Source organism: Anolis sagrei, chromosome 3, assembly GCF_037176765.1.
Source record: "Anolis sagrei isolate rAnoSag1 chromosome 3, rAnoSag1.mat, whole genome shotgun sequence".
NCBI lineage: Eukaryota > Metazoa > Chordata > Lepidosauria > Squamata > Dactyloidae > Anolis > Anolis sagrei.
The window spans coordinates 83,239,395-83,255,193 of record NC_090023.1 but is presented as its reverse complement, the minus strand read 5'-3'; positions in this window follow the sequence as shown (position 1 = coordinate 83,255,193).

Sequence of the window (15,799 nt, the reverse complement as noted above, 5' to 3'; positions counted from 1 at the left end):
TCTATGTGGGGCTGCCCTTGAAGATGGCCTGGAATTTTCAACTGGTACAATGGGCAGCAGCCAGGGTGCTTACTAGAGCAAACTATAGGGAGAAAACTATAGGGAGCCTCTATTAAAACAGCATCATTGGCTGTCGATAAGTTGCCGAGCCAAATTCAAGCTGCAGGTCATGACCTATAAAGCCCTAAACAGTTCAGGCCACGCCTATCTCCACGATCGCATCTCCTTCTGTGAATCGGTGCAAGCTCTAAGATCTTCCAGGAAGGCCCTCCTTTCGCTCCCACCACTGGCACAAGTACGGTTGGTGGGAATGAGAGAGAGGGCCTTCTCGGTGGTGGCCCCCCACCTCTGGAACGTCCTCCCCAGGGAAATTAGACAGGCCCCATCCCTCCCCTCCTTTCATAAGAGCTTGAAGACCTGGTGATTTCAACAAGCCTTTGAGAATGACCAGTTCTAGTCAAGCCCAAACATTGTTGAATACAACCTTGCACTCTTGCCTATTACCCCAGTCATGCCTCTTATAGGCCCTGGAAATGAGCAGCCACAGACCCGTACCCGCTATTACAGTTAGCCTGTAATACCACTGTACTTAATCCTGGTCCCCTCATATTTTGAGTATGCACTAGCCTTGGCCCAGCTTTTTAATGGCTCTGAATAGGCAGGATTGTTTTTAATATGCATGTGTTATTGTGATAATTTTATGCTTATGCTTGTTTGTTAATTTTATGTTTACTTTGTATGTTTCGATGATGTTACTTGGAAACCACCCTGAGTCCCCCTCGGGGAGATAGAGCAGTATATAAATAAATTATTATTATTATTATTATTATTATTATTATTATTATTATTATTGAAATAAGACCCACTCTAAGGATCTCTGTGTTTTCTTAATTGGTTTAGTTTTCAAGATGTGTAATGATATAACTGTTTTTGAGATGTGTAATGATATAACAAAGCCATGGAACCAAGGCTGTTTTGATATGCATTGCTATTTTTTTCTACAGTAAATAACTACATTTTTTCTTTTTCCTACAATGAACAACTACATTTTTAAAAACTAAGTAATGTGAGTGTCATACATAAGAGTGCGCATACTTAAGAATGTATGCAATATTTTTCTTTGAATAATGTTTAACTTGCTATTAGATTTAACACATGCTTTCCACCAAACTAGATTTTATTTCTGAAAGCACTGATATATTGACTGTGACGGAACTAACGGCTAATTCAGACAATGCAAAGCTTTAAAATGAAAGCAAATTTGAGAGCAAAAAGCCAATGAGCCAAGGAGTTGTTTTAAAAACAAAAGGAAGAAGGGTGAGAAACAGGGTAAAAAGAAGTGGAATTGTTAACAAAAGTCAAAAGATAACACAGTAGATTTATTAATTCTTCTAACCTTCATTCATCTCTGAAACTCTAGATGCTATGGCACATTGGATGTATGTTGGCTGTAGTACTGTGAGTATGTCTTATATCATAAATTTCTCCCCTTCATGTGTTGAAACCTTAAGGGATAGTACAGTATCCTAATACATTCAGGCATGCAGCTTCAAACATTAGGCTCTAATGTAACACCCTTTCAGTATTTTATTCCTTCATATCTCTGTACTTTTAGCAACATGATAGACATAAATGTATTCCAACCAGAAGCAGCAGTGGTATATAACACAAACTCTGGTCATATCTATACAGGTTAGTCCAGTGTGACTCTGCCCTCAAACCAAACCACAGAATCCGCACTTATGTGTTGGACCACTTTCTCCTGTCTCGTTGCTAGTTACATGGGTGCCCCATTCTGACATTAACAGAGGCACCCACAATGGAGGTTTGTGGCCAGAAAAATGGATACAATCCATTCCCTTTCCCTGTGCAGGGAAAGAGTTGGTATTCGCTGATAATTTGACTGTAGTGAAACAGGTTTGTCCAATAAAGTTCTAACTTAAAAAGTTGGCAGATAGACCTGGGACTGTGTGCAGATTTCTGTGTTTTATGCACAAAACGCCAGTAATTCCTGCTTTCCATTTCTTTCTCCTGCAGTGTTTAGAGGATAAAATCATATCCCATGCAATCCTTTTAGTTCAATATGGAGACTTGACATCTTCTAAAAGAGTTGCCATGGCATGCAACCCCGCATTCTCATATTTTCATACTTTTTTTTCTTTAGCTGTACATTGCATCTCTCAATTTGCAATATACAGCTAAAGATTGCATCTTTCAATTTATTTGCCCTTTGTATGGCAAGTTGCAAAGAGAAAGCTGCGAAAGTCACCCTTTGTGCCAGAATCACCAGTATATTCTTTTCCTTTGTTTGTGTAAATTCGCGGTATGCTTATTTCTGCCACAATTTAATCTTACCTTAACAATTGCCTTTGTAGATACTACCTAGACAAACACAGACTAGCTTTCTTAGTGATTAAGTTTCTCAAAGCTCATTCAGATAAGCTCCCAAATCATCAGTTTCTACAGTCCCCGAATCTATTGTTCTGCTGCTGTGTAGAAAACTACTCTCAGTGTTCTATTCATGGAAGAGAAACAGGTTTATATAACACACATATATAGTACAAGGTTTTTTACAGAAGCTTTTCTTGAACTCACAGACTACTAGGTTGACCTTTGTGGAATTCCACACAGCCAAGCAGTCATTACAGCCTTTTAAAAGACAAGGAGAAGACATACTACCGAAAGACTATGGTATTATCCATTACCCGGTTGTTTTTGATATTAGGGATGCACGCCAAATCTCTAAAACTACTAGAGCACATTTTGTAATTGTTCAGTAGTAGGAATACATATCATGTTAGACTAACCAGCCTGATGAATAAAGTTCAAAGACCAAATGTAACCTAGAGCAGGAGTGGGGAAAAAAGCATAAGATGGAAAAATGACATTTTGGAAAAAGGGGATAGAAATAGAAATGAAGAATTGCTAGGTCACAATCACTTAAGCACCCCACACCCTACAGCTGTCCCCAAATTGACAATGATAATCCCAATTAATCCTCTGTCATCCCACTTTTTCAGTGGCTTTTAGAACGTCCTAGCTTCTTTCTCCTCCACTCAAATTACCACGTTCTCTCAGGCCTACTTCTGTTGCTGCAAACTGAGTGGCTCTGTACTTGTAGGTGCTCTGATTCTAACACATGACATCCATCACAATTAATTTGTAATGTATTTCTTTTAGAATGTAATCCATTAAAAATGTCCTTTGCCCTATGGTTTATAGAAAACACTGACTTTTAGGAGTGTATCCAGCCCTGCAGGTGTCATCATTTTGCTATATAGTTGAGGGAAGGAGTTAGTGAAGGGCAGCCGGGTAAGTTCTTTCAATTTTTAGGGCTTAGCGTGGGGGTTTGGGGTGTCTGGATGCCCTCCCGGAAGATACTCAGAGGGCATCTATACACCCCCTGGGGAAAAAAGGGTTTTGGGAGAAGGTGTGTAATTTTTAACCTGTGCCAAAGCAGGCTTTTTAAACCCACTTAGGTGCGGGTTAAGTGCTGTCTGGAAGCGGTCTCTGACAAAGGCAAACTGCTGCAGCATCAACTAATGTGTTCCAATAATAACTTTTGTCATCTTGATCACACTAATGTGGTCATGGTTTGTCATGGTTTTCACCTGTGAATGTTAGCAGGTATAGTACACCCAAGAGGATATTGGTCAATGTCTCTATTGGTAGAAATATGCTGACATGACCCCTGCTTAAGTTGTTTTATGGACTTTCAATATCTTTGCAAAACATGCTAGGGTCAGGAAAGTGATGGTCACTGTAGTAATGACAACTGGGGCCAGTGAGGTGGCCACGATGGCTGCAAGACTGCATATGTAGAACAGAACAGGAACAGGAATTGATGTTTTGCTTCAACATCCGCCTCCACAAAAAGACACATTCAAACTGGACTGATTCCCCATATAAAACTGAAGGAAAAAAGTCACAACCTGGTGACTTGATTATGTTAAGTAAAAAAAAAGGTGGATCATGGTTCAGATATTCTATATTTATTGGGAGACACCAGGTGGTACAGAACACTTTCTTTTCTTTTTTATTTTTCTAAGATCTATTATTTTCAAAGTGTTTCTGACCCTAACCCTAACCCTAATTCTAAATTTTATTTTATTTTCTTCTACATAAGTACTTTGAGTCACACATTTTACTCCATTTGAGATATACTACAACCACTATATCTTTGGAGGATATGTTTCAAGATCCCTTACACTAATTGAATCCATGGATAGCCCTCCCTCCTTTTGTTTTCTTTTTTACTACTCATGGATAGAAAACACTCTATAGAATCATGTTGGAGAACTTAGGGAGGTACACAAACATCTCTGGGAGAAGGGATATAATTTGTAGTGTGGGTAACTGAAAGTTTTGACATTGAATCTGTGGATAAGGGGGTCATAGTGTAGTTGCTATAATAAATGTATTTGGTAGTTTTATGGTTGCTACTTATTGAGGAAACAGCATCCATCCCTTATTACTAAAGACTGTTGGCACCTTGGCTGCCATAAAGAGCTCACACTGTTAAAATTGCATAAGCTTTCAAAAGGAGATGATAAATGAAAAAGATAGTGCAAAGAGACACAAAACATAGAGTGTAGTGAGGAAATAATGATCTAAGGACATTATCACACAAGGCTCCTAAAACAGGTTCTGTCATTTCAAATTATCTTGCTCAAGACTGGAGTACACATGGCAAGTCCCTGTAATGATTACACCAAGCCTTTTTGAAAATATTTTCAGAAAGCTCAAAACATTCAGCTTACTACAGCTGCTAGGATTTATCTTCACCCAACCCAAGCATTCCCTCTCTTTGTCCATGCCCCACAATTTTTTTCCGGAAGAACTGTTCATAATCTCACAACACCAGGTTTCTGCTCTGTGAACACTGCACATGATTGTCTGTATTTTCGACATATGTACAGTTCTAAAAACATAAAATATTAATTAAAATATGAACAGTCCCACAAAGACTTAAAATATGAATTAAAAATGAAGAAAATTGGAGCAGAGCCTAAATGAGAGGTCCTTGGGGAAAGGTATGGCTGATTGGCTAGCATTCAGAACAGAAGCCCGATACACTAGAAATATATATTGGAGATCTCACTTTGTGATATCCAGGATTGGACATTTGAGAAATAAGATTTTGAACTTCATGTATGTTCAAAAAGAGGCTTAGAAAAAAAGATGTCCTGTGCTACATCACTGGGTTAACTAGACGAAAAAAATGAGATGTGAATGGGAAATACCATGTCCCAGACACCTTACCAAGGACAACTGTCGCATCCCTGTCTCCAACAAACCATCTCCCTTATCTTGTCCATAGATTTGCTTATTAATTATTAATTATGTCTTTTTAAAAATCTGCTCATTGGTATAAAACTGCTTGTTTTTAGTCTCCTTCCACTGGTCTTTAGATATTATGTTTCTGAGTTTGCAAAAAAGTGCAGGAGCTCTAATGGAAAACATCAATCTGAAGAGGCCTTACAGTGCCCAGTCTTCCACTTGAGGCAATAGTGATGCTCATTTTGATAATATGTTTGTAGGATAATAGTACTTTTCCAGCAGAATCTCAAGAAAGAAAACCCCTTCAAATTCATCCTTCACCACCTTTATGTGCAAGAAGGCAACTGCAAAGTAAGTGGGCACCACAGATGAAGTGGAACATTCAGCAACCTGGAAGCAAGGAGCTAATGCGTGGGCAGCAAGGCTTCAAATAATAATAGACATGTTTACAAGAGCAGGTCCAGTTTCATTTGTGAGATGTCGAAGATTCAGGAACTCTCGGTGAAAGTGAATTGATGTTTATGTATATGGCTATGCATATGTATCAATCAATAGCTTTCCTTGTGTCAAGTACAATAAAAGCTGGCCAGTTTACTGCAAGTGATGGTGACAATATTAGGACAGCTGCTGTCTCCACAGTGGTTGAGTGTAATAGCAGGAGGATTGGGTGCCCTTTTGCACAAGGAATGTATCATATTAATCCACTATTCCATGCCAGTCATACTATCATTAATAGTGGATACACACTGAGTTGAGCACTTTCAATGTTGCATCTCTTTTCAGTCATGCAATTTGCCATGTTTTGACAAGGTCCTGGTTGGGTTGTTGTGTGTTTTTTGGGCTGTATGGCCAAGTTCTAGAAGTGTTCTCTCCTGATGAAAAACCTACAACAACCCAGTGATTCTAGCCATGAAATCTTTCAACAATACAAAGTCCTGGTTATTATGGCATAAAGTTTATACAAATTAAGGGCCAGCCAGATTCAAGAGTTCATTAAAAGAAAAGCTCAGTCATCGAGTCCTTTAAAAGTTCCACTAAAACCATAAATATAAACCTCAAACAGAGTGGGATGAGCTAAACAGCCTGAGTTCAAAAGTCAATTGGCAGGAATACTTTAAAAAAACAGGAGTCAGAATCCAAAAGACAAATGTTGAGGATTGGTAGTCAAGGTCAAATACCAGGGTTTCTTGTAAGTCAAGTCAAGGTCACAGTCTGAAACCACAAACCAGAATCAGAGGCCATATATTCCATGCCAAGAAGTCAGTACAGAAGTCAGAGACAAGGATTCAGAATACAAACAGGAGCAGAATACAAAAAGGAGCCGAAAAAGGATTACAGGAACCAAGGTCAGAATCAAGAAGTCAGGAATATTAAGAGTTGGGGGTGTTGTGATGGCAGCCACAGATACAGGCGAAACATCAGGAGAAAACCAAGGGGCAACAGAGACAGGGTCCAAAACAAGGATACAATGGACCCACAAGTCAGAAATGGAAAGAAAACTTGAAACCATAACAAGGGGCAACAGAACTAGGGCCCAAAGCTAAAATGTGATGTTTGTCTGTCGGCTACCAAAAGCCAATCTTCTGTAAGCCCGGTGCTTCCCTCGAGTAAGAGGTCAGATTAACCTCTTCCAAACTTGCTCCAAATACTGTACTGGAGAATGTCTGCTTCTGCTGAAGGCTTGCCTTCACAATAGCAGAACCAGGCCAGACAAGCTGCTGTCTTAAAGATAAGCTGAGCTGGGGCACATAGCCTGCAGACCATGACACATTGAACTGCTTCAACAAATCATGATCCTGCAATCGTATTTCTGCATACCCTCATAACCGCACCTTCCAACATCACCAGTATTCCATACTTTTTGAATTTTAAAGCAAATTTACAATTTCAGACATGAAAAACAAAAAGGTAAATATAATATAAAATATAAAGGAAGGAAAACAAAAACAAACAGCTTTGGAATAGTGAAGAGAGGAGAAGAATAAAACTCACATCACTTTACTGCTGGCATGCCAGAACAGAAGCAGGAATGGACCCATTGCACGAAGAGAGGAGATGCAGACATTACGTGATTAGGAGCTATTGATGGATTTTATCAATTATTAACAAGGGACAGGATAATCATGGGAAAGAGGCAAACTGACAGCAGGATTAGTGTTCCATTGTGTAATCAGGACTATCACCTTTGGTGATGGCCCAGCTGCAATGCCCGTTTGCCTGTCTCGTGCAATAAAGTCCTAAGTCTTTAGTACTAGAGCCTATAGTGCCTCAGAGCATAGAACTGGGCAGTGCTCCTAATACATGGAAGTGTTTGTCTCTCTGTGTGTGTGAGAGAGATAATTTTAAGTGCAAATTTAAAGCAAAAATAATGCATTTTTAAATATAAATCATGACTCTTTCTATATATTCACTTTCATTTAGAGCAGTATTACCTGGCATATTGTTTTTTATTACTTGCATTTTCTTTTCCCCAGATTCAATAAACCAGTTCTACAGTCTTAAATTCTCACATTGTTATTCAGAGCTTGTCATCCCACAAGTTCATAGTTTTCGAGGGACTGATTAATACTGTCCACAGGTAATGTCTTCAGCCACACCACCAAGATGAAGGCCTTGATAGTTTCCCTGACCCTCATTTCCCCCATCTCAACCTCCCCATCATTCTCACTTTAGTTTTATTCCTTGAGCAAAATAGTGCACTGACCAGTCAAAACAAGACAATAGGTATATAAGTCTGATAACTTTGTTGGTCTAAGGATCAGACATCCTAAGAAGTAGAGGAGTATGATGCGGGAAAATAAAAAGATTGCACTGTTCGACAATGGACTTTCAGCTTAAGACAGAAGAATTGCATGGCTTCCTTTGAAAAATCAATGTCAGATTCAAGGACATTTAAGCAAAATGATGTCTTTAAAATCATTCAAAAGGGCCCTCCCCCTCCCCCCAAAAAAGTAAAATAACCTAATAAGATATATTGAAACACTTAATAGGATCTGGAGCAGTGATTTCTAACCATTGTGATTCATGCCCCGTATTACTAAATGGTAGTTCTCTCTCTGTGTGTGTGTTTAAGTTACACTCCCACTGCCCCCATATATGAGATTGATAGATTGATATGGATGGATGGGTCAAGATATATGAGATTTGCAATATCAACTATTGTACAACTATTTTAAACAAATGAAATAAATACAAGAATGCCCACTCTCACAGTTCAATGTGCCATACTCTCAAAATAGCATATAAAATGTATATCCCGAATATATGATTATATGTGGTAACTTATATATCGCTATTGCCAGATATTTGGAGTCAAAAAAAGAGGGAAGGTGAAAGAAGGAACAAGGCTAAATCCAGTGTCATATGTCCATTTATTCTCAATTAATTAATTCATGTCTTTATTGATAAATTGATATTTTAATAAAATTAAAGTGTAAGTGACATATTAATTTAAGGCATTCCAGTTTCTTGCATTCAATGGCCAGGACAATGGAAGTTGGGAACAAGTTTATAACTTGCTCAGCTACTGAACAAAATGCTACCTGATTGCAAGTCTTTTCAACTCTGTAAATAAAAGTACTGGAATTATAGTTTATTTTATGAGAACCAAATATTTAAGGAAGGGCTTTAGAATATTCCTGGAGAGAATAAAATTCTCACCCTAGAATATGCTGAGAATGTGTCATAAAATCAGATTTGGAAGAGACCACATGAGCCATCCAGTCCAACCCCCTGCCATACCGGAAAAGTACCCCTGACAGGTGGACATCCAGCCTCTGTTTAAAAGCCTCCAAGGAAGGAGCTTCCACCCCACTCCCAGGCAGACAGTTTCACTGTTTAATAGCTTTCACAGCAAGGAAGTTCTTCCTAATGTTCAGGTGAAATCTCTTACCTGTAGTTTGAACCCATTGCTCCAATGCCTAGTCTCCAGGGCAGCAGAAAGCAAACCTGCTCCCTCTTCCTTATGGCAGCATTTCAAATATTTAAACATGGTTATCATGTCTCCTCTCAACCTTCCCTTCTTCAGGCAAAGCATTCCCAGCTCTTTAAGCCACTCCTCATAGGGCATGATTTCCAGACCTTTGATTATTTTAATCACTCTCCTCTGAACACCTTCCAGCTTGTCAATAGGTCTTTTAAATTATCATGCCCAGAACTGGACACAGTATTCCAGATGAGGCGTGACCAAAACAGAATAGATGGGCACCATGACTTCCCTTGATCTCGGCACTATACTCCTGCTGATGCAGCTTAAATTCCATTGGTTTTTTTTTTCTCGATTCTGCTTCACACCATTTACCCATGTTCAACTTGTTGTCGGTTAGTTACTTTTTGTCTAAGGCTTATTCCCAATATTTTTGATTACAACAAATTGAAAAATGACAGGCAAACATTTAAAATGATAGACCACAAGTCATCATATTAAAATTAAACTGAACCCAGTGGGCAAAATAGACTTGATATGAAAAAGGTAATCACAATGACCTGGACTGAAATCCTGCATTGGGAGATGCAGCCATGGTGACATAGCTATGACATCTGTTAATGCTTCTGTCCAAAATCTTGCAATTGAAACCTCACAGCCATATCCAAGAGGTTGGAAAGCATGGTGGTGAGTAACGATAAGTCCAGCCCTCTTTTGGGCATATAGCTGAAGAGACCTCCATGGGACTCTGTTAGGATCCTGTGATAACTGCCTGTATCTACAAATAGGAGGGAGCTGTCTTAGAAGGAACTGCAAGGCTTCAAAGATAGGGTCTGATCATTGCAATCTTATGTCTGAATTCGAATCAAACTTACAGCATAATGATTACTGGTAGCCAACCAGCCTCAGCTTTCAAAACTCCAGAGAACAAGACACTCTCTGAACCAGTGTGTTCCACTGCCAAACAGCTCTAACCATTAGGATGTTCTTCCTAATGTTTAGGTGGAATCACTTTTCCTGCAATTTGAATGTATTCCTCCAAGTGCTAGGACCTCATCATATGAATGAGGTCCAGCAGGTTGATTTGCCACCCTTTGTGGTGAATTAGTGGTGCAGCAGGGTAATCCTGGTATCCCTTGTCCTCCCTTGCCTACATGGGAAAGCATCGTTGTGCAGCTTCCCCCTGAGCTGGCCCCATGGTTCCCAATGGAACATGGGAAGCTTCCTGTATTTCTAGAGAAACCTCTTACCACGTTTGCAGGATGCTTCCTCCACGGAGCTTCGCTGGAAGTCGCCATACGTCATGTGATAGCTTCTGGCAGGCTCTGAGGAGGAAGCCTCCCCACAGTGTGCTAAGACACTAAATTCACCTCATGTGCATCCTGTTCTGCAGTGCCTTGGAAAGCCTTCATTTGAGGCACTGCCAGGTTGAAAAGGCATGTATTTGGAAGATGGCATCATGAGATGTAACAACAACAATGTGGGATCTTAGCTGTTTATTTTCTCCACATCAAAATCTCCCTTAACATCATGTTTCGCAGCTTCATTACACTCTAACCCCTCTAGATCCAATGTTACATGTCATATCATTATATAATGTTGACATTGCAAGTATATTTCTTAATATAGCTTACATTCACAAAATTACAAAAATGGTTTGTGATCTATATAATTCCATATCTGTCTCAGCGTACATGATTAACCTTGTTTTTATTTGCTACACATTCTATTTTGCATTAGCAGTCTTGCTTTACAACTATGCTCAGGGAATATTTTCATTTGGTTATTTGCAGATACTTTAAAGGTACTTTCTGCAGAATAGTCCATTTCTGATCAAACACCCTACTTCAATTTTTTCCAGTCAGAGAAGACTAAATGCCTATAAAATTGCTCCTATAATAGTTTCCATTTTGATTTAATACAAGTAAGTTCTTTTTGATGCGAGTTTCTTGCTCAAGGTGAAGCCTTGAGTAAAATGTGAACTGGTCTTTGTTTAATAGACTAGATTAGTTAATTAACATCTTAATGAATGTCAGATGAAACAACATTTTTATTTTTAGCCTTGAGCTCAGGGTTGCTTCACTATGTCACTTACAATGTCAAACTGGCTGTCTGAATGTACCTAAGTCCTTGAAAGTACGAGCAAGCACTAATATCTGAAGGAAAATGAAATTGCAAACTCCTCATTTACTGCTTTCTTTTGGTAAAGGGATGAGTTGTAGTTGTGCAGGGCTGTACAAGAGAGCCATTTGTGTTCATATTTCTATTGCTAATATTCATTTCTTTTTTAAAGAAATTGAACTATCTGTTTCATGAATATAGAGATTACTTATGTCAAACGGTATTACAAAAAGATATTTAATATTAGTTTAAACTGGGCAGATTGTAATACAGAGGGAACATGGCTTAAAAGGTTTTAAATACTTCCTGTGTTTCTTTTTAAAATGTTTTAGCACATATATAGTAATAGCAATACTAGTAATTTTCATTATACATGCAACAGTTTCTACCTGAAAAGGGCTGTAGTTTAAGATACATTTTTACTGTTTTTTACTGTTTTGCTGTTTTTAATGATTGTTTATGTACTGTTTAAATTATGATTTATGTTTAATTGTGGTTTTATTATTGTAATTGTTATGTACCTGCATCATACCAGTGCCTACTGTAAGCCATACTGAGTCCCCCTTCAGGGATAGAGAAGTGACAGAGTAGAAATACTGGAAATAAATAAAATAAATAATAAATAAATACATTTCTCCCTCTATCCCTCCCTTCTAGCTTTCTCTCCCCAGATTATGAAATCATAAATCTAGTGCCTGTCAGTCAGCATAGATAATAAGTTGTCTTTCACGTAGTGACATGTTGTTAGAATAATAATCTTAATTTTCAATAATCGTTTTTCCAAAATTGTTCTTGATTCAAAAAAGGCATAAGTACAGTAGAATAATTGAATCATAGATTGGAAGAGACCATAAGGGCCATCGAGTCCAACCCGCTGTCATGCAGGAAAAGCACAGTCAAAGCACCCTTTGACAGTACTGACTTGAGTAAAATAAAAACTAAAAGGCTCCCAAGTGATTCCAAATGTATAGTGTTGTATTTTAGCTTTGAAAGCTTTGAAAGACTTGTTTGAACATTATTTTCTGACAGCTCAAGAGAAGGTGCTTGATAACTTTCAATGGGTACTAAATGTTCAGGGTGAACAAAAAACAACCCAGTTAAAACTCTGTATAATACAAGGCCCTCATAGATTTGACATCTCCCGCAAACTAAAAATCATGTTTCAAAACCAAAATATTAGCTGCATTTACAAGATTAATTCAAAATCTTGTCTGTAAAAGTAAAATTGGTATTGCTGCCTGTCTCAACTACATATATCTGTGAAGCAGGATTCTCCACCTACAAAGGTACCAAAACAGAATATAGAATACTAGACATTCAACTGCAATTATTATCAATTGAACCTAAAATTAAAAAAACTGCAAAAAAAATGCAACCACAACTGTCTCATTAAACATTTATACATTATTTTAGGCTATATCTTTATTTAGGTCAACTGTTGCATTACAGTGTACTCTAGTTCTGTTGTAACACAAATTGTTTGATTATTGAATTTCAGAAAAATTATTATTTATGGTCAAGTTTTGACATGTGTATTGGTGGTAGTTGAGAATAAATTGAGATATTATGGTACATTTCAAGGTTTTTAAAATCCAATTTCATTGCATGGACATTGTGCAATTGTTTAGATACTGCCTATCCCCTCTTCCTCCCCCTGTAACACTGCACCTAAACACCATTAACTTGTAAGACATAGGGTAGGTCTAAGGGGCTCCACCACAGAAAATGATTCTAAAAAGGGCTCTATGAATAAAAAAGGCTAGAAACCACTGCTTTGGGGTATTTAAAACACAGCAGATTTTGCTTTTTGTTTTGCTAAGAGCAAAATACTAAGTCTCTTTTTAAAAAGTTAACGGGTCTTTCAGTTAATTTTTTCTTACAGTTTTTATCACAATTTCCTTTCTTATTTTTCTTTATGCTGTTCTGAGTATTAAAAGTTTTTTATGGTTTTTGTTTTGCCTTGTTTTCTGTGCTCTCTTTCTCTCTTTGAATTTCTGCATGGCTATCAATGATGATAGTCGCAAGAAAAATGTGTTTTGTGGTCATCGGGTGACAATACGTTTTGGTGATTGCATCTCTGGCTGACTTCCTTATTTTGCTTTTTCTAATTTTTCTGGGAAACACTATGATTATTCAGAAGTGAAATAATCTTGTGTCCTGGAAACCTAGTTGCATTGGTGACCTATGCCCATATGTGGACTGGAAATCTTGCCTGGTCAGACCTTCATGATTGCATCTGTACTCTGGTGACCTGTGTTCTTCCATCACACATATGCACAGAAGCCTTGATAATATTTGGAAAAAATATATAATTTTATGTTGTCTGTTTTGAATGTTAAAAACCACAACACAAAACTGTAAGATCCATTTGTCAAAGTCAGAAAGAAACTGGGCTGTTCAAGCTGCTATTTCCCACTCTTCGTGTCTAACTCTCTTTCTCAGTAGACCAGCATTCCTTTTGCTGATATTTTCTCCAATTTCTTTACTCTGTTTGCAGCCTTATTGATCCAGTGGGGTCATTACTTTCAAGAGAACAGCCAAGCTTGTGGTTATTGCCATTTATACCAAATAAGAAACATGATAGATTTGATTTTCAGCTCTCTGCTTTTTAGCGGGGGGGGGGGGGGGTTGGACTGCATTTTTAAAAGCACTTACTTTGTTACTTGTGGGCATGAATTCAAAACATTTTAAAAATAATTTAGTGGCATTTTTGGAAAATTGGGGAAAATAGCATATAAACAGGGAAACATTTCTTTTCTTTCACAGCTGTACAATGAAATTCTGGTAACACCATTAGGAACACTTGAATTTGTGTTTCCTTTTTAAAAAATAATGTGGGGGGTTTTGTGTGTGTGTCAGGAGTGACTTGAGAAATTGCAAGTCACTTCTGCTGTGAGAGAATTGGCCATCTGCAAGGATGTTGTCCAGGGATGTATTACCATTCTTGTGGGAGGCTTATCTCATTTCCCTGCATGGGGAGCTGGGGCTCAACCCGCTCTCCCCAGATTCAAACCACTGACCTCTCAGTCAGCAGTCCTGCAGGCACAAGGGATTAACGCACTGTGCCACCGGGCAGAGTTTTACCACCGGGCAATGGTGAAACTCAACATTTTAACAGGTCCCTGATTAGAATGTTGATGCATTTTATGAATAGATATTATACAATGTTAATGATAAATACTTAGTTGAGTGATTTTTTATTATTTCAATTTTATTGCTAAAATGTTACAGTACTTTTAGCATGCAGTGTACTTTATGGTGCCAAATTGACCGTATCCAGGTTGTACCATTCAAAAAAATGGGTCACCTTGGCTTATTGTGTGTATGTATGTATGTATGTATGTATGCCCTTCTCTTTTATAAGCAGGCACCTGAATATTTAGGTGTAATTTGTAAACAAAAATAAGTTATTGTGTCAAGATTTTTCTATCCTGTATGGGAAAACAGAGTTGTAAAAATCCTGTATTGGCAAGAACTCAGGATTTGCAAATAGCATGATCTTTATTATTATTTATTTGTATAACTGAACAGAGGATCACCAATTATTATCTCTAGCCATTTCAATCATTCTGGAAGAGGACAGAGTCCAGAGATTCCTCTTTCCCCTTCATTTTGATCAGAGCTAACTATGATGAGCCTCATTCCTGAATTAAGCTTTCACACATATACCAAACTGTTAATCTGTTGACAGACAAGAAATCTCACATGAGCTCCAAACAAAGGTTTATTGTTGTGTAACCTTATTTACCAAAACAAGAAAAATGTATCAGAACATCAACAAGTGATCAAGGGCAGATGATGATGATGATGATGGAGAGGACCAACATTGTTCAGGTCATATTCTGTAACTAAAGAGAAAGAGAGAATTAAATAATCTTAAGATTAGTTTATTATTTGTACTGAAGAAAAATATCAGTTGCCTCTCTGAGATCTCTGTGTTAAGCCATCAGAAAAGATGCAAAGTGCAGTTCTGAAGGTTAAAAATGACTAAGGTGCATTATGAGTCACAAGGCTGAAAGAAGAAAGAACAATGCAATTGTTTGAAAAGGCACTGCCTAGAGTGAGTGGTTCTTGTAGAAAACAGATTAAAATGGATTGCTGCTATAACTGAGACTTTAGCTGCAAATGCCTGTTTATTTCATGGCTGACACTAAACCAAAGGCATTCCTTGCTCTGAGATTGCCAGTCTGGTGGCTAATTAACTGACCTTCCTTGTTGCCATACTCTGTACCTTCTGCTACAGAGGGTGCTAAATAAATAATGTATATGATGTGACAATGGTAACTTGACCATGAACACTAATTCAACTAACAACCTCATCAAGCAAGCTACTTGGCCTGTCTTATGAGGTTTATTCTCCCCTTTCAAGATGGAGCTCATTATACGATATACATGTATTTCCAGTTGGGCTCCGTCCAGAAAAGGCAGAGCCTAACTAGCAATAGGGGGAATCCAGGAGGTGACGCTTCCCCC